The sequence below is a fragment of the Mya arenaria genome, chromosome 6, assembly GCF_026914265.1.
Source record: "Mya arenaria isolate MELC-2E11 chromosome 6, ASM2691426v1".
Classification (NCBI taxonomy): Eukaryota; Metazoa; Mollusca; class Bivalvia; order Myida; family Myidae; genus Mya; species Mya arenaria.
The window spans coordinates 48,608,324-48,628,310 of NC_069127.1; the positions used below are offsets into that span (position 1 = coordinate 48,608,324).

At 33.8% G+C, this 19,987-nt stretch overlaps 2 long non-coding RNA genes across 2 annotated transcripts; both read right to left on the reverse strand.

Moving 5' to 3' along the window:
• Window positions 1-362: 362 nt before the first annotated feature.
• On the reverse strand, window positions 363-13,250 carry LOC128236395 (uncharacterized). Its single transcript, XR_008261339.1, has 15 exons — window positions 13,181-13,250; window positions 12,409-12,536; window positions 11,989-12,102; window positions 10,274-10,378; window positions 9,502-9,629; window positions 9,082-9,195; window positions 7,367-7,473; window positions 6,595-6,722; window positions 6,175-6,288; window positions 4,464-4,566; window positions 3,692-3,819; window positions 3,272-3,385; window positions 1,556-1,662; window positions 784-911; window positions 363-477 (listed from the first exon to the last, which is right to left on the reverse strand). It is a non-coding gene; the product is annotated as an uncharacterized LOC128236395 (long non-coding RNA).
• Window positions 13,251-13,252: 2 nt separating this feature from the next.
• Window positions 13,253-19,081, reverse strand: LOC128236396 (uncharacterized). The gene is made up of 7 exons (XR_008261340.1): window positions 18,995-19,081; window positions 18,223-18,350; window positions 17,803-17,916; window positions 16,091-16,194; window positions 15,319-15,446; window positions 14,899-15,012; window positions 13,253-13,289 (listed from the first exon to the last, which is right to left on the reverse strand). It is a non-coding gene; the product is annotated as an uncharacterized LOC128236396 (long non-coding RNA).
• Between the last annotated feature and the right edge of the window lie 906 nt (window positions 19,082-19,987).

The following is a 19,987-nucleotide window of genomic DNA, read 5'->3' on the forward strand; positions in this document are numbered from 1 at the left end:
TTAGTGATAATGTGTTAATAGACAGTCTAAACAACACTATATGCCAAATTGTTGGCTTCCGGGACAAATGGCGCAACAAAGGAAATGGCAAAAAACACACCAAAACTTAAAGATTCATGACAACTGCTAGTGTTTTCATGTATGAGGTGGCTACATGATGTAGAAAATGCAGAGATAGCATTATTATGCCCATTTTTAAAAAAAAATTACTTTAAGAATCTGTTTTGAAGGCTAGATTTGGCATTAAATTCAGAGTACAGCACTTCACTATTGTCTATAAGATGCTTATTTACACCTGATTTGCTATAAATCTCACTCATTGGAATCATTTACACACAAACAAGCACTACAGAGTTGACTAACATCTTCATTCTTCTGAAATATTGGATTCAGAGCTGCATCTCCTGGATTCAGATTGCAGGACTACCGCCTGGGGAAAAGGCCGCAGCTAACTGGAGCTTATTGGCACATCATGATCTGCAAGCAAGACACAAAAGCAATGTTTTACACAAATAAAACTATCTGCCACTACTGTTAAAGTTTGAAAAAGGCCTGTAAACACTCATTTGAGGCATACACAACCTTTAATATAGTCATAAATGTGATAAATATGCAGAAAAGTTCATGAATTCAAAGATTTTCAGGACAAATTTAATAGAATATATAGTCTTTTGGACATTTTGCAATCAGTTTTTAACAACTCAAAGGTAAACCTCATCTTATTGAGTACCCAGATGCATTTTGCAAGCATTCAAACCAGACATGCTTAGAATTTCTTCTTACTTGGAGATGGTATTCCTTTCTTGAAAATCCTTGCCGAGAGCCGGTATGGAAAACCACAGAGACCACAGTTTTACCAGCACTGGTTCTTGTCCTTGAAAATTCCTCTGTGGCTACAGCAACCAGGCTGGCTATTAAAATAAGCAATAAATTAGGGTTTTTAAAACATTTATACTGTATTAAGGTTGTGTTTTTTAATGCATTAAGGGAAAAGGCTTTATTCTTTATGAAAGCTGCTCACTTTTTATTTATTTTGCCTTGAGAAATGTCAAGTTTTTCAATGAATAAATTGAATAAATGAATGAATTAATGAATATATATGAATGATTGATAGAATGAATTAATGAATTAATGAAAGGTGGCATTATTTCTTTAAAATTGGGATCTCATTGTGTTGCTGTGATTGTTATAGTATATGTTTTCTTGTCCATAAGCTGAAAATCATATGCACACTAAATAAAACATCCTTCTGCATCCTATGTGCAGTAAGTTTTGTTTAATTGCTTATAGAATTTGCAATTATTGTAATGTTTGCTTAAAAGAGCAAACAAAATGTGTGAATAGATGCACAATACAGACCAAAGACTGATACAAGTCAGCAGTTTCATTAGAAAATAATATTATTATTAAAGCCACACCAGAAATGATTGACAACATGAAAGAAATTCATTTAGGAATGGAACAAACAGTCTCAATGGGCTTTTATGACCAAACTGTCTCACTTTGTACTTCAGTTTGGATACCATATTCTAATATATTATCTTGAAGTACTTACAAATTACAGCATGTTGGCAAACACCAAGTACAGCTTGGCCTCTGGTGGGCAGCTTGGTGGGGGGGGGGGGGGGGTCTTCAACAGACAGTTCCTCCTGGGTCTGCTTCCTATGTTAAAAAAATCCCTCCATTTATACTTTGGAATTGAAAGTGAGGCTTTCATTCATTAGTTACCATCATTTGGAACTATTTCCAAACATTAAATTGAAAGTGAAAGTAGTTTTTTTTAAAAATGTCAAAAATATATAAGAAAATTATATATTATTAATTTATATTATGTAATATAAGATTTTCACATTTCATACTCAAACACCAATATTCTATGGCTAAGCACTGTCAACTGGCCAAATTTCAACCAGATAGCTGTATAAATTAAGAATTTATAACAATTTAAAATAGGCCACCCCTCCAAAAGCTTCCTCTATATCAGGCGTGAGACCACAGTTATTTTTACTATATGTTTCATATAGACACTAACCTGGCTTTTGACTTTATACACACCCCAATTGAAAAACAAGGACATGGCATCTCTAGAACAATTCAAGACACAAAATATAATCACAAGAAAACACCATGTTAACCATTGACCCGACTGTCAAAATTGAGTTCAAATACATAACCCTTCCGCCAGGGAGTCAATCGGCTACAAACAACTAATTTTCAGACTTCCACAAGCTATGATTTTTCCAATATTTACATTGAAAACTATCAATTTCTGCAATAGAGTGTCAACTTCAGTCAAGTTCTCTGCAAAAAGAACATTTTTTGCTTCTTTTTCATTCAATTTTAATAAAATATTGATACTTGAACACAAGCACTCTTTGTTTCTGTATTCACATCCGGATCTTGGTCAACGGGGGGGCAGATAACTGTGGTCTTGAGCCTATTTAAGCAACATTTTTTCAGAAACAGACTTCAAAACTCCTATAGTTCAGCTTCAGGCTATATGCAACACATACTGAAAGTTTGGCAATGATATATCAAACACTAAATGAATGAGACAAGTATTAGCACCTGTGGTATTTTCATAAAAAGCAGAAACAGCCATTTCCCTCAAATGTTAAGCCGCAAACCTTTGAAGAGCCATTATTTCCTTATGCATTGGAATAATTTGACCAAGTAAAGTTTTCCTTGTAGCTTTTAATGGTGTCTATAGAACAGCACCACAAAACTGGCCTGCCTACTCTTTTAAGATTTTTCTAAGCAAAATAAGGTTTTTCCACTTCATCGGCTTAGTGTTTTATATAAAAAATGACATAGAGCCCAACTGAAATGCCTCAACTTGTCAAAATTTTGCTTTTCTGGTCCACTTATATACAAAGGTAACAGAACTGTTCAGTTTAACACAAGAAATTTAGTGATAATGTGTTAATAGACAGTCTAAACAACACTATATGCCAAATTGTTGGCTTCCGGGACAAATGGCGCAACAAAGGAAATGGCAAAAAACACACCAAAACTTAAAGATTCATGACAACTGCTAGTGTTTTCATGTATGAGGTGGCTACATGATGTAGAAAATGCAGAGATAGCATTATTATGCCCATTTTTAAAAAAAAATTACTTTAAGAATCTGTTTTGAAGGCTAGATTTGGCATTAAATTCAGAGTACAGCACTTCACTATTGTCTATAAGATGCTTATTTACACCTGATTTGCTATAAATCTCACTCATTGGAATCATTTACACACAAACAAGCACTACAGAGTTGACTAACATCTTCATTCTTCTGAAATATTGGATTCAGAGCTGCATCTCCTGGATTCAGATTGCAGGACTACCGCCTGGGGAAAAGGCCGCAGCTAACTGGAGCTTATTGGCACATCATGATCTGCAAGCAAGACACAAAAGCAATGTTTTACACAAATAAAACTATCTGCCACTACTGTTAAAGTTTGAAAAAGGCCTGTAAACACTCATTTGAGGCATACACAACCTTTAATATAGTCATAAATGTGATAAATATGCAGAAAAGTTCATGAATTCAAAGATTTTCAGGACAAATTTAATAGAATATATAGTCTTTTGGACATTTTGCAATCAGTTTTTAACAACTCAAAGGTAAACCTCATCTTATTGAGTACCCAGATGCATTTTGCAAGCATTCAAACCAGACATGCTTAGAATTTCTTCTTACTTGGAGATGGTATTCCTTTCTTGAAAATCCTTGCCGAGAGCCGGTATGGAAAACCACAGAGACCACAGTTTTACCAGCACTGGTTCTTGTCCTTGAAAATTCCTCTGTGGCTACAGCAACCAGGCTGGCTATTAAAATAAGCAATAAATTAGGGTTTTTAAAACATTTATACTGTATTAAGGTTGTGTTTTTTAATGCATTAAGGGAAAAGGCTTTATTCTTTATGAAAGCTGCTCACTTTTTATTTATTTTGCCTTGAGAAATGTCAAGTTTTTCAATGAATAAATTGAATAAATGAATGAATTAATGAATATATATGAATGATTGATAGAATGAATTAATGAATTAATGAAAGGTGGCATTATTTCTTTAAAATTGGGATCTCATTGTGTTGCTGTGATTGTTATAGTATATGTTTTCTTGTCCATAAGCTGAAAATCATATGCACACTAAATAAAACATCCTTCTGCATCCTATGTGCAGTAAGTTTTGTTTAATTGCTTATAGAATTTGCAATTATTGTAATGTTTGCTTAAAAGAGCAAACAAAATGTGTGAATAGATGCACAATACAGACCAAAGACTGATACAAGTCAGCAGTTTCATTAGAAAATAATATTATTATTAAAGCCACACCAGAAATGATTGACAACATGAAAGAAATTCATTTAGGAATGGAACAAACAGTCTCAATGGGCTTTTATGACCAAACTGTCTCACTTTGTACTTCAGTTTGGATACCATATTCTAATATATTATCTTGAAGTACTTACAAATTACAGCATGTTGGCAAACACCAAGTACAGCTTGGCCTCTGGTGGGCAGCTTGGTGGGGGGGGGGGGTCTTCAACAGACAGTTCCTCCTGGGTCTGCTTCCTATGTTAAAAAAATCCCTCCATTTATACTTTGGAATTGAAAGTGAGGCTTTCATTCATTAGTTACCATCATTTGGAACTATTTCCAAACATTAAATTGAAAGTGAAAGTAGTTTTTTTTAAAAATGTCAAAAATATATAAGAAAATTATATATTATTAATTTATATTATGTAATATAAGATTTTCACATTTCATACTCAAACACCAATATTCTATGGCTAAGCACTGTCAACTGGCCAAATTTCAACCAGATAGCTGTATAAATTAAGAATTTATAACAATTTAAAATAGGCCACCCCTCCAAAAGCTTCCTCTATATCAGGCGTGAGACCACAGTTATTTTTACTATATGTTTCATATAGACACTAACCTGGCTTTTGACTTTATACACACCCCAATTGAAAAACAAGGACATGGCATCTCTAGAACAATTCAAGACACAAAATATAATCACAAGAAAACACCATGTTAACCATTGACCCGACTGTCAAAATTGAGTTCAAATACATAACCCTTCCGCCAGGGAGTCAATCGGCTACAAACAACTAATTTTCAGACTTCCACAAGCTATGATTTTTCCAATATTTACATTGAAAACTATCAATTTCTGCAATAGAGTGTCAACTTCAGTCAAGTTCTCTGCAAAAAGAACATTTTTTGCTTCTTTTTCATTCAATTTTAATAAAATATTGATACTTGAACACAAGCACTCTTTGTTTCTGTATTCACATCCGGATCTTGGTCAACGGGGGGGCAGATAACTGTGGTCTTGAGCCTATTTAAGCAACATTTTTTCAGAAACAGACTTCAAAACTCCTATAGTTCAGCTTCAGGCTATATGCAACACATACTGAAAGTTTGGCAATGATATATCAAACACTAAATGAATGAGACAAGTATTAGCACCTGTGGTATTTTCATAAAAAGCAGAAACAGCCATTTCCCTCAAATGTTAAGCCGCAAACCTTTGAAGAGCCATTATTTCCTTATGCATTGGAATAATTTGACCAAGTAAAGTTTTCCTGGTAGCTTTTAATGGTGTCTATAGAACAGCACCACAAAACTGGCCTGCCTACTCTTTTAAGATTTTTCTAAGCAAAATAAGGTTTTTCCACTTCATCGGCTTAGTGTTTTATATAAAAAATGACATAGAGCCCAACTGAAATGCCTCAACTTGTCAAAATTTTGCTTTTCTGGTCCACTTATATACAAAGGTAACAGAACTGTTCAGTTTAACACAAGAAATTTAGTGATAATGTGTTAATAGACAGTCTAAACAACACTATATGCCAAATTGTTGGCTTCCGGGACAAATGGCGCAACAAAGGAAATGGCAAAAAACACACCAAAACTTAAAGATTCATGACAACTGCTAGTGTTTTCATGTATGAGGTGGCTACATGATGTAGAAAATGCAGAGATAGCATTATTATGCCCATTTTTAAAAAAAATTACTTTAAGAATCTGTTTTGAAGGCTAGATTTGGCATTAAATTCAGAGTACAGCACTTCACTATTGTCTATAAGATGCTTATTTACACCTGATTTGCTATAAATCTCACTCATTGGAATCATTTACACACAAACAAGCACTACAGAGTTGACTAACATCTTCATTCTTCTGAAATATTGGATTCAGAGCTGCATCTCCTGGATTCAGATTGCAGGACTACCGCCTGGGGAAAAGGCCGCAGCTAACTGGAGCTTATTGGCACATCATGATCTGCAAGCAAGACACAAAAGCAATGTTTTACACAAATAAAACTATCTGCCACTACTGTTAAAGTTTGAAAAAGGCCTGTAAACACTCATTTGAGGCATACACAACCTTTAATATAGTCATAAATGTGATAAATATGCAGAAAAGTTCATGAATTCAAAGATTTTCAGGACAAATTTAATAGAATATATAGTCTTTTGGACATTTTGCAATCAGTTTTTAACAACTCAAAGGTAAACCTCATCTTATTGAGTACCCAGATGCATTTTGCAAGCATTCAAACCAGACATGCTTAGAATTTCTTCTTACTTGGAGATGGTATTCCTTTCTTGAAAATCCTTGCCGAGAGCCGGTATGGAAAACCACAGAGACCACAGTTTTACCAGCACTGGTTCTTGTCCTTGAAAATTCCTCTGTGGCTACAGCAACCAGGCTGGCTATTAAAATAAGCAATAAATTAGGGTTTTTAAAACATTTATACTGTATTAAGGTTGTGTTTTTTAATGCATTAAGGGAAAAGGCTTTATTCTTTATGAAAGCTGCTCACTTTTTATTTATTTTGCCTTGAGAAATGTCAAGTTTTTCAATGAATAAATTGAATAAATGAATGAATTAATGAATATATATGAATGATTGATAGAATGAATTAATGAATTAATGAAAGGTGGCATTATTTCTTTAAAATTGGGATCTCATTGTGTTGCTGTGATTGTTATAGTATATGTTTTCTTGTCCATAAGCTGAAAATCATATGCACACTAAATAAAACATCCTTCTGCATCCTATGTGCAGTAAGTTTTGTTTAATTGCTTATAGAATTTGCAATTATTGTAATGTTTGCTTAAAAGAGCAAACAAAATGTGTGAATAGATGCACAATACAGACCAAAGACTGATACAAGTCAGCAGTTTCATTAGAAAATAATATTATTATTAAAGCCACACCAGAAATGATTGACAACATGAAAGAAATTCATTTAGGAATGGAACAAACAGTCTCAATGGGCTTTTATGACCAAACTGTCTCACTTTGTACTTCAGTTTGGATACCATATTCTAATATATTATCTTGAAGTACTTACAAATTACAGCATGTTGGCAAACACCAAGTACAGCTTGGCCTCTGGTGGGCAGCTTGGTGGGGGGGGGGGGGGGGTCTTCAACAGACAGTTCCTCCTGGGTCTGCTTCCTATGTTAAAAAAATCCCTCCATTTATACTTTGGAATTGAAAGTGAGGCTTTCATTCATTAGTTACCATCATTTGGAACTATTTCCAAACATTAAATTGAAAGTGAAAGTAGTTTTTTTTAAAAATGTCAAAAATATATAAGAAAATTATATATTATTAATTTATATTATGTAATATAAGATTTTCACATTTCATACTCAAACACCAATATTCTATGGCTAAGCACTGTCAACTGGCCAAATTTCAACCAGATAGCTGTATAAATTAAGAATTTATAACAATTTAAAATAGGCCACCCCTCCAAAAGCTTCCTCTATATCAGGCGTGAGACCACAGTTATTTTTACTATATGTTTCATATAGACACTAACCTGGCTTTTGACTTTATACACACCCCAATTGAAAAACAAGGACATGGCATCTCTAGAACAATTCAAGACACAAAATATAATCACAAGAAAACACCATGTTAACCATTGACCCGACTGTCAAAATTGAGTTCAAATACATAACCCTTCCGCCAGGGAGTCAATCGGCTACAAACAACTAATTTTCAGACTTCCACAAGCTATGATTTTTCCAATATTTACATTGAAAACTATCAATTTCTGCAATAGAGTGTCAACTTCAGTCAAGTTCTCTGCAAAAAGAACATTTTTTGCTTCTTTTTCATTCAATTTTAATAAAATATTGATACTTGAACACAAGCACTCTTTGTTTCTGTATTCACATCCGGATCTTGGTCAACGGGGGGGCAGATAACTGTGGTCTTGAGCCTATTTAAGCAACATTTTTTCAGAAACAGACTTCAAAACTCCTATAGTTCAGCTTCAGGCTATATGCAACACATACTGAAAGTTTGGCAATGATATATCAAACACTAAATGAATGAGACAAGTATTAGCACCTGTGGTATTTTCATAAAAAGCAGAAACAGCCATTTCCCTCAAATGTTAAGCCGCAAACCTTTGAAGAGCCATTATTTCCTTATGCATTGGAATAATTTGACCAAGTAAAGTTTTCCTGGTAGCTTTTAATGGTGTCTATAGAACAGCACCACAAAACTGGCCTGCCTACTCTTTTAAGATTTTTCTAAGCAAAATAAGGTTTTTCCACTTCATAGGCTTAGTGTTTTATATAAAAAATGACATAGAGCCCAACTGAAATGCCTCAACTTGTCAAAATTTTGCTTTTCTGGTCCACTTATATACAAAGGTAACAGAACTGTTCAGTTTAACACAAGAAATTTAGTGATAATGTGTTAATAGACAGTCTAAACAACACTATATGCCAAATTGTTGGCTTCCGGGACAAATGGCGCAACAAAGGAAATGGCAAAAAACACACCAAAACTTAAAGATTCATGACAACTGCTAGTGTTTTCATGTATGAGGTGGCTACATGATGTAGAAAATGCAGAGATAGCATTATTATGCCCATTTTTAAAAAAAATTACTTTAAGAATCTGTTTTGAAGGCTAGATTTGGCATTAAATTCAGAGTACAGCACTTCACTATTGTCTATAAGATGCTTATTTACACCTGATTTGCTATAAATCTCACTCATTGGAATCATTTACACACAAACAAGCACTACAGAGTTGACTAACATCTTCATTCTTCTGAAATATTGGATTCAGAGCTGCATCTCCTGGATTCAGATTGCAGGACTACCGCCTGGGGAAAAGGCCGCAGCTAACTGGAGCTTATTGGCACATCATGATCTGCAAGCAAGACACAAAAGCAATGTTTTACACAAATAAAACTATCTGCCACTACTGTTAAAGTTTGAAAAAGGCCTGTAAACACTCATTTGAGGCATACACAACCTTTAATATAGTCATAAATGTGATAAATATGCAGAAAAGTTCATGAATTCAAAGATTTTCAGGACAAATTTAATAGAATATATAGTCTTTTGGACATTTTGCAATCAGTTTTTAACAACTCAAAGGTAAACCTCATCTTATTGAGTACCCAGATGCATTTTGCAAGCATTCAAACCAGACATGCTTAGAATTTCTTCTTACTTGGAGATGGTATTCCTTTCTTGAAAATCCTTGCCGAGAGCCGGTATGGAAAACCACAGAGACCACAGTTTTACCAGCACTGGTTCTTGTCCTTGAAAATTCCTCTGTGGCTACAGCAACCAGGCTGGCTATTAAAATAAGCAATAAATTAGGGTTTTTAAAACATTTATACTGTATTAAGGTTGTGTTTTTTAATGCATTAAGGGAAAAGGCTTTATTCTTTATGAAAGCTGCTCACTTTTTATTTATTTTGCCTTGAGAAATGTCAAGTTTTTCAATGAATAAATTGAATAAATGAATGAATTAATGAATATATATGAATGATTGATAGAATGAATTAATGAATTAATGAAAGGTGGCATTATTTCTTTAAAATTGGGATCTCATTGTGTTGCTGTGATTGTTATAGTATATGTTTTCTTGTCCATAAGCTGAAAATCATATGCACACTAAATAAAACATCCTTCTGCATCCTATGTGCAGTAAGTTTTGTTTAATTGCTTATAGAATTTGCAATTATTGTAATGTTTGCTTAAAAGAGCAAACAAAATGTGTGAATAGATGCACAATACAGACCAAAGACTGATACAAGTCAGCAGTTTCATTAGAAAATAATATTATTATTAAAGCCACACCAGAAATGATTGACAACATGAAAGAAATTCATTTAGGAATGGAACAAACAGTCTCAATGGGCTTTTATGACCAAACTGTCTCACTTTGTACTTCAGTTTGGATACCATATTCTAATATATTATCTTGAAGTACTTACAAATTACAGCATGTTGGCAAACACCAAGTACAGCTTGGCCTCTGGTGGGCAGCTTGGTGGGGGGGGGGGGGGTCTTCAACAGACAGTTCCTCCTGGGTCTGCTTCCTATGTTAAAAAAATCCCTCCATTTATACTTTGGAATTGAAAGTGAGGCTTTCATTCATTAGTTACCATCATTTGGAACTATTTCCAAACATTAAATTGAAAGTGAAAGTAGTTTTTTTTAAAAATGTCAAAAATATATAAGAAAATTATATATTATTAATTTATATTATGTAATATAAGATTTTCACATTTCATACTCAAACACCAATATTCTATGGCTAAGCACTGTCAACTGGCCAAATTTCAACCAGATAGCTGTATAAATTAAGAATTTATAACAATTTAAAATAGGCCACCCCTCCAAAAGCTTCCTCTATATCAGGCGTGAGACCACAGTTATTTTTACTATATGTTTCATATAGACACTAACCTGGCTTTTGACTTTATACACACCCCAATTGAAAAACAAGGACATGGCATCTCTAGAACAATTCAAGACACAAAATATAATCACAAGAAAACACCATGTTAACCATTGACCCGACTGTCAAAATTGAGTTCAAATACATAACCCTTCCGCCAGGGAGTCAATCGGCTACAAACAACTAATTTTCAGACTTCCACAAGCTATGATTTTTCCAATATTTACATTGAAAACTATCAATTTCTGCAATAGAGTGTCAACTTCAGTCAAGTTCTCTGCAAAAAGAACATTTTTTGCTTCTTTTTTCATTCAATTTTAATAAAATATTGATACTTGAACACAAGCACTCTTTGTTTCTGTATTCACATCCGGATCTTGGTCAACGGGGGGGCAGATAACTGTGGTCTTGAGCCTATTTAAGCAACATTTTTTCAGAAACAGACTTCAAAACTCCTATAGTTCAGCTTCAGGCTATATGCAACACATACTGAAAGTTTGGCAATGATATATCAAACACTAAATGAATGAGACAAGTATTAGCACCTGTGGTATTTTCATAAAAAGCAGAAACAGCCATTTCCCTCAAATGTTAAGCCGCAAACCTTTGAAGAGCCATTATTTCCTTATGCATTGGAATAATTTGACCAAGTAAAGTTTTCCTTGTAGCTTTTAATGGTGTCTATAGAACAGCACCACAAAACTGGCCTGCCTACTCTTTTAAGATTTTTCTAAGCAAAATAAGGTTTTTCCACTTCATCGGCTTAGTGTTTTATATAAAAAATGACATAGAGCCCAACTGAAATGCCTCAACTTGTCAAAATTTTGCTTTTCTGGTCCACTTATATACAAAGGTAACAGAACTGTTCAGTTTAACACAAGAAATTTAGTGATAATGTGTTAATAGACAGTCTAAACAACACTATATGCCAAATTGTTGGCTTCCGGGACAAATGGCGCAACAAAGGAAATGGCAAAAAACACACCAAAACTTAAAGATTCATGACAACTGCTAGTGTTTTCATGTATGAGGTGGCTACATGATGTAGAAAATGCAGAGATAGCATTATTATGCCCATTTTTAAAAAAAAATTACTTTAAGAATCTGTTTTGAAGGCTAGATTTGGCATTAAATTCAGAGTACAGCACTTCACTATTGTCTATAAGATGCTTATTTACACCTGATTTGCTATAAATCTCACTCATTGGAATCATTTACACACAAACAAGCACTACAGAGTTGACTAACATCTTCATTCTTCTGAAATATTGGATTCAGAGCTGCATCTCCTGGATTCAGATTGCAGGACTACCGCCTGGGGAAAAGGCCGCAGCTAACTGGAGCTTATTGGCACATCATGATCTGCAAGCAAGACACAAAAGCAATGTTTTACACAAATAAAACTATCTGCCACTACTGTTAAAGTTTGAAAAAGGCCTGTAAACACTCATTTGAGGCATACACAACCTTTAATATAGTCATAAATGTGATAAATATGCAGAAAAGTTCATGAATTCAAAGATTTTCAGGACAAATTTAATAGAATATATAGTCTTTTGGACATTTTGCAATCAGTTTTTAACAACTCAAAGGTAAACCTCATCTTATTGAGTACCCAGATGCATTTTGCAAGCATTCAAACCAGACATGCTTAGAATTTCTTCTTACTTGGAGATGGTATTCCTTTCTTGAAAATCCTTGCCGAGAGCCGGTATGGAAAACCACAGAGACCACAGTTTTACCAGCACTGGTTCTTGTCCTTGAAAATTCCTCTGTGGCTACAGCAACCAGGCTGGCTATTAAAATAAGCAATAAATTAGGGTTTTTAAAACATTTATACTGTATTAAGGTTGTGTTTTTTAATGCATTAAGGGAAAAGGCTTTATTCTTTATGAAAGCTGCTCACTTTTTATTTATTTTGCCTTGAGAAATGTCAAGTTTTTCAATGAATAAATTGAATAAATGAATGAATTAATGAATATATATGAATGATTGATAGAATGAATTAATGAATTAATGAAAGGTGGCATTATTTCTTTAAAATTGGGATCTCATTGTGTTGCTGTGATTGTTATAGTATATGTTTTCTTGTCCATAAGCTGAAAATCATATGCACACTAAATAAAACATCCTTCTGCATCCTATGTGCAGTAAGTTTTGTTTAATTGCTTATAGAATTTGCAATTATTGTAATGTTTGCTTAAAAGAGCAAACAAAATGTGTGAATAGATGCACAATACAGACCAAAGACTGATACAAGTCAGCAGTTTCATTAGAAAATAATATTATTATTAAAGCCACACCAGAAATGATTGACAACATGAAAGAAATTCATTTAGGAATGGAACAAACAGTCTCAATGGGCTTTTATGACCAAACTGTCTCACTTTGTACTTCAGTTTGGATACCATATTCTAATATATTATCTTGAAGTACTTACAAATTACAGCATGTTGGCAAACACCAAGTACAGCTTGGCCTCTGGTGGGCAGCTTGGTGGGGGGGGGGGGGGGGGGTCTTCAACAGACAGTTCCTCCTGGGTCTGCTTCCTATGTTAAAAAAATCCCTCCATTTATACTTTGGAATTGAAAGTGAGGCTTTCATTCATTAGTTACCATCATTTGGAACTATTTCCAAACATTAAATTGAAAGTGAAAGTAGTTTTTTTTAAAAATGTCAAAAATATATAAGAAAATTATATATTATTAATTTATATTATGTAATATAAGATTTTCACATTTCATACTCAAACACCAATATTCTATGGCTAAGCACTGTCAACTGGCCAAATTTCAACCAGATAGCTGTATAAATTAAGAATTTATAACAATTTAAAATAGGCCACCCCTCCAAAAGCTTCCTCTATATCAGGCGTGAGACCACAGTTATTTTTACTATATGTTTCATATAGACACTAACCTGGCTTTTGACTTTATACACACCCCAATTGAAAAACAAGGACATGGCATCTCTAGAACAATTCAAGACACAAAATATAATCACAAGAAAACACCATGTTAACCATTGACCCGACTGTCAAAATTGAGTTCAAATACATAACCCTTCCGCCAGGGAGTCAATCGGCTACAAACAACTAATTTTCAGACTTCCACAAGCTATGATTTTTCCAATATTTACATTGAAAACTATCAATTTCTGCAATAGAGTGTCAACTTCAGTCAAGTTCTCTGCAAAAAGAACATTTTTTGCTTCTTTTTCATTCAATTTTAATAAAATATTGATACTTGAACACAAGCACTCTTTGTTTCTGTATTCACATCCGGATCTTGGTCAACGGGGGGGCAGATAACTGTGGTCTTGAGCCTATTTAAGCAACATTTTTTCAGAAACAGACTTCAAAACTCCTATAGTTCAGCTTCAGGCTATATGCAACACATACTGAAAGTTTGGCAATGATATATCAAACACTAAATGAATGAGACAAGTATTAGCACCTGTGGTATTTTCATAAAAAGCAGAAACAGCCATTTCCCTCAAATGTTAAGCCGCAAACCTTTGAAGAGCCATTATTTCCTTATGCATTGGAATAATTTGACCAAGTAAAGTTTTCCTTGTAGCTTTTAATGGTGTCTATAGAACAGCACCACAAAACTGGCCTGCCTACTCTTTTAAGATTTTTCTAAGCAAAATAAGGTTTTTCCACTTCATCGGCTTAGTGTTTTATATAAAAAATGACATAGAGCCCAACTGAAATGCCTCAACTTGTCAAAATTTTGCTTTTCTGGTCCACTTATATACAAAGGTAACAGAACTGTTCAGTTTAACACAAGAAATTTAGTGATAATGTGTTAATAGACAGTCTAAACAACACTATATGCCAAATTGTTGGCTTCCGGGACAAATGGCGCAACAAAGGAAATGGCAAAAAACACACCAAAACTTAAAGATTCATGACAACTGCTAGTGTTTTCATGTATGAGGTGGCTACATGATGTAGAAAATGCAGAGATAGCATTATTATGCCCATTTTTAAAAAAAAATTACTTTAAGAATCTGTTTTGAAGGCTAGATTTGGCATTAAATTCAGAGTACAGCACTTCACTATTGTCTATAAGATGCTTATTTACACCTGATTTGCTATAAATCTCACTCATTGGAATCATTTACACACAAACAAGCACTACAGAGTTGACTAACATCTTCATTCTTCTGAAATATTGGATTCAGAGCTGCATCTCCTGGATTCAGATTGCAGGACTACCGCCTGGGGAAAAGGCCGCAGCTAACTGGAGCTTATTGGCACATCATGATCTGCAAGCAAGACACAAAAGCAATGTTTTACACAAATAAAACTATCTGCCACTACTGTTAAAGTTTGAAAAAGGCCTGTAAACACTCATTTGAGGCATACACAACCTTTAATATAGTCATAAATGTGATAAATATGCAGAAAAGTTCATGAATTCAAAGATTTTCAGGACAAATTTAATAGAATATATAGTCTTTTGGACATTTTGCAATCAGTTTTTAACAACTCAAAGGTAAACCTCATCTTATTGAGTACCCAGATGCATTTTGCAAGCATTCAAACCAGACATGCTTAGAATTTCTTCTTACTTGGAGATGGTATTCCTTTCTTGAAAATCCTTGCCGAGAGCCGGTATGGAAAACCACAGAGACCACAGTTTTACCAGCACTGGTTCTTGTCCTTGAAAATTCCTCTGTGGCTACAGCAACCAGGCTGGCTATTAAAATAAGCAATAAATTAGGGTTTTTAAAACATTTATACTGTATTAAGGTTGTGTTTTTTAATGCATTAAGGGAAAAGGCTTTATTCTTTATGAAAGCTGCTCACTTTTTATTTATTTTGCCTTGAGAAATGTCAAGTTTTTCAATGAATAAATTGAATAAATGAATGAATTAATGAATATATATGAATGATTGATAGAATGAATTAATGAATTAATGAAAGGTGGCATTATTTCTTTAAAATTGGGATCTCATTGTGTTGCTGTGATTGTTATAGTATATGTTTTCTTGTCCATAAGCTGAAAATCATATGCACACTAAATAAAACATCCTTCTGCATCCTATGTGCAGTAAGTTTTGTTTAATTGCTTATAGAATTTGCAATTATTGTAATGTTTGCTTAAAAGAGCAAACAAAATGTGTGAATAGATGCACAATACAGACCAAAGACTGATACAAGTCAGCAGTTTCATTAGAAAATAATATTATTATTAAAGCCACACCAGAAATGATTGACAACATGAAAGAAATTCATTTAGGAATGGAACAAACAGTCTCAATGGGCTTTTATGACCAAACTGTCTCACTTTGTACTTCAGTTTGGATACCATATTCTAATATATTATCTTGAAGTACTTACAAATTACAGCATGTTGGCAAACACCAAGTACAGCTTGGCCTCTGGTGGGCAGCTTGGTGGGGGGGGGGGGGTCTTCAACAGACAGTTCCTCCTGGGTCTGCTTCCTATGTTAAAAAAATCCCTCCATTTATACTTTGGAATTGAAAGTGAGGCTTTCATTCATTAGTTACCATCATTTGGAACTATTTCCAAACATTAAATTGAAAGTGAAAGTAGTTTTTTTTAAAAATGTCAAAAATATATAAGAAAATTATATATTATTAATTTATATTATGTAATATAAGATTTTCACATTTCATACTCAAACACCAATATTCTATGGCTAAGCACTGTCAACTGGCCAAATTTCAACCAGATAGCTGTATAAATTAAGAATTTATAACAATTTAAAATAGGCCACCCCTCCAAAAGCTTCCTCTATATCAGGCGTGAGACCACAGTTATTTTTACTATATGTTTCATATAGACACTAACCTGGCTTTTGACTTTATACACACCCCAATTGAAAAACAAGGACATGGCATCTCTAGAACAATTCAAGACACAAAATATAATCACAAGAAAACACCATGTTAACCATTGACCCGACTGTCAAAATTGAGTTCAAATACATAACCCTTCCGCCAGGGAGTCAATCGGCTACAAACAACTAATTTTCAGACTTCCACAAGCTATGATTTTTCCAATATTTACATTGAAAACTATCAATTTCTGCAATAGAGTGTCAACTTCAGTCAAGTTCTCTGCAAAAAGAACATTTTTTGCTTCTTTTTCATTCAATTTTAATAAAATATTGATACTTGAACACAAGCACTCTTTGTTTCTGTATTCACATCCGGATCTTGGTCAACGGGGGGGCAGATAACTGTGGTCTTGAGCCTATTTAAGCAACATTTTTTCAGAAACAGACTTCAAAACTCCTATAGTTCAGCTTCAGGCTATATGCAACACATACTGAAAGTTTGGCAATGATATATCAAACACTAAATGAATGAGACAAGTATTAGCACCTGTGGTATTTTCATAAAAAGCAGAAACAGCCATTTCCCTCAAATGTTAAGCCGCAAACCTTTGAAGAGCCATTATTTCCTTATGCATTGGAATAATTTGACCAAGTAAAGTTTTCCTTGTAGCTTTTAATGGTGTCTATAGAACAGCACCACAAAACTGGCCTGCCTACTCTTTTAAGATTTTTCTAAGCAAAATAAGGTTTTTCCACTTCATCGGCTTAGTGTTTTATATAAAAAATGACATAGAGCCCAACTGAAATGCCTCAACTTGTCAAAATTTTGCTTTTCTGGTCCACTTATATACAAAGGTAACAGAACTGTTCAGTTTAACACAAGAAATTTAGTGATAATGTGTTAATAGACAGTCTAAACAACACTATATGCCAAATTGTTGGCTTCCGGGACAAATGGCGCAACAAAGGAAATGGCAAAAAACACACCAAAACTTAAAGATTCATGACAACTGCTAGTGTTTTCATGTATGAGGTGGCTACATGATGTAGAAAATGCAGAGATAGCATTATTATGCCCATTTTTAAAAAAAATTACTTTAAGAATCTGTTTTGAAGGCTAGATTTGGCATTAAATTCAGAGTACAGCACTTCACTATTGTCTATAAGATGCTTATTTACACCTGATTTGCTATAAATCTCACTCATTGGAATCATTTACACACAAACAAGCACTACAGAGTTGACTAACATCTTCATTCTTCTGAAATATTGGATTCAGAGCTGCATCTCCTGGATTCAGATTGCAGGACTACCGCCTGGGGAAAAGGCCGCAGCTAACTGGAGCTTATTGGCACATCATGATCTGCAAGCAAGACACAAAAGCAATGTTTTACACAAATAAAACTATCTGCCACTACTGTTAAAGTTTGAAAAAGGCCTGTAAACACTCATTTGAGGCATACACAACCTTTAATATAGTCATAAATGTGATAAATATGCAGAAAAGTTCATGAATTCAAAGATTTTCAGGACAAATTTAATAGAATATATAGTCTTTTGGACATTTTGCAATCAGTTTTTAACAACTCAAAGGTAAACCTCATCTTATTGAGTACCCAGATGCATTTTGCAAGCATTCAAACCAGACATGCTTAGAATTTCTTCTTACTTGGAGATGGTATTCCTTTCTTGAAAATCCTTGCCGAGAGCCGGTATGGAAAACCACAGAGACCACAGTTTTACCAGCACTGGTTCTTGTCCTTGAAAATTCCTCTGTGGCTACAGCAACCAGGCTGGCTATTAAAATAAGCAATAAATTAGGGTTTTTAAAACATTTATACTGTATTAAGGTTGTGTTTTTTAATGCATTAAGGGAAAAGGCTTTATTCTTTATGAAAGCTGCTCACTTTTTATTTATTTTGCCTTGAGAAATGTCAAGTTTTTCAATGAATAAATTGAATAAATGAATGAATTAATGAATATATATGAATGATTGATAGAATGAATTAATGAATTAATGAAAGGTGGCATTATTTCTTTAAAATTGGGATCTCATTGTGTTGCTGTGATTGTTATAGTATATGTTTTCTTGTCCATAAGCTGAAAATCATATGCACACTAAATAAAACATCCTTCTGCATCCTATGTGCAGTAAGTTTTGTTTAATTGCTTATAGAATTTGCAATTATTGTAATGTTTGCTTAAAAGAGCAAACAAAATGTGTGAATAGATGCACAATACAGACCAAAGACTGATACAAGTCAGCAGTTTCATTAGAAAATAATATTATTATTAAAGCCACACCAGAAATGATTGACAACATGAAAGAAATTCATTTAGGAATGGAACAAACAGTCTCAATGGGCTTTTATGACCAAACTGTCTCACTTTGTACTTCAGTTTGGATACCATATTCTAATATATTATCTTGAAGTACTTACAAATTACAGCATGTTGGCAAACACCAAGTACAGCTTGGCCTCTGGTGGGCAGCTTGGTGGGGGGGGGGGTCTTCAACAGACAGTTCCTCCTGGGTCTGCTTCCTATGTTAAAAAAATCCCTCCATTTATACTTTGGAATTGAAAGTGAGGCTTTCATTCATTAGTTACCATCATTTGGAACTATTTCCAAACATTAAATTGAAAGTGAAAGTAGTTTTTTTTAAAAATGTCAAAAATATATAAGAAAATTATATATTATTAATTTATATTATGTAATATAAGATTTTCACATTTCATACTCAAACACCAATATTCTATGGCTAAGCACTGTCAACTGGCCAAATTTCAACCAGATAGCTGTATAAATTAAGAATTTATAACAATTTAAAATAGGCCACCCCTCCAAAAGCTTCCTCTATATCAGGCGTGAGACCACAGTTATTTTTACTATATGTTTCATATAGACACTAACCTGGCTTTTGACTTTATACACACCCCAATTGAAAAACAAGGACATGGCATCTCTAGAACAATTCAAGACACAAAATATAATCACAAGAAAACACCATGTTAACCATTGACCCGACTGTCAAAATTGAGTTCAAATACATAACCCTTCCGCCAGGGAGTCAATCGGCTACAAACAACTAATTTTCAGACTTCCACAAGCTATGATTTTTCCAATATTTACATTGAAAACTATCAATTTCTGCAATAGAGTGTCAACTTCAGTCAAGTTCTCTGCAAAAAGAACATTTTTTGCTTCTTTTTCATTCAATTTTAATAAAATATTGATACTTGAACACAAGCACTCTTTGTTTCTGTATTCACATCCGGATCTTGGTCAACGGGGGGGCAGATAACTGTGGTCTTGAGCCAAATCAACGTTTAAGAGTTACGCGCATTTACCATTTGCATTTTTGTAAATAAACGTTGTTTTTTTCGATTAAAGTAAATGATTATTTTCTGTCATTCCGTTGACTTTTCCGTTTA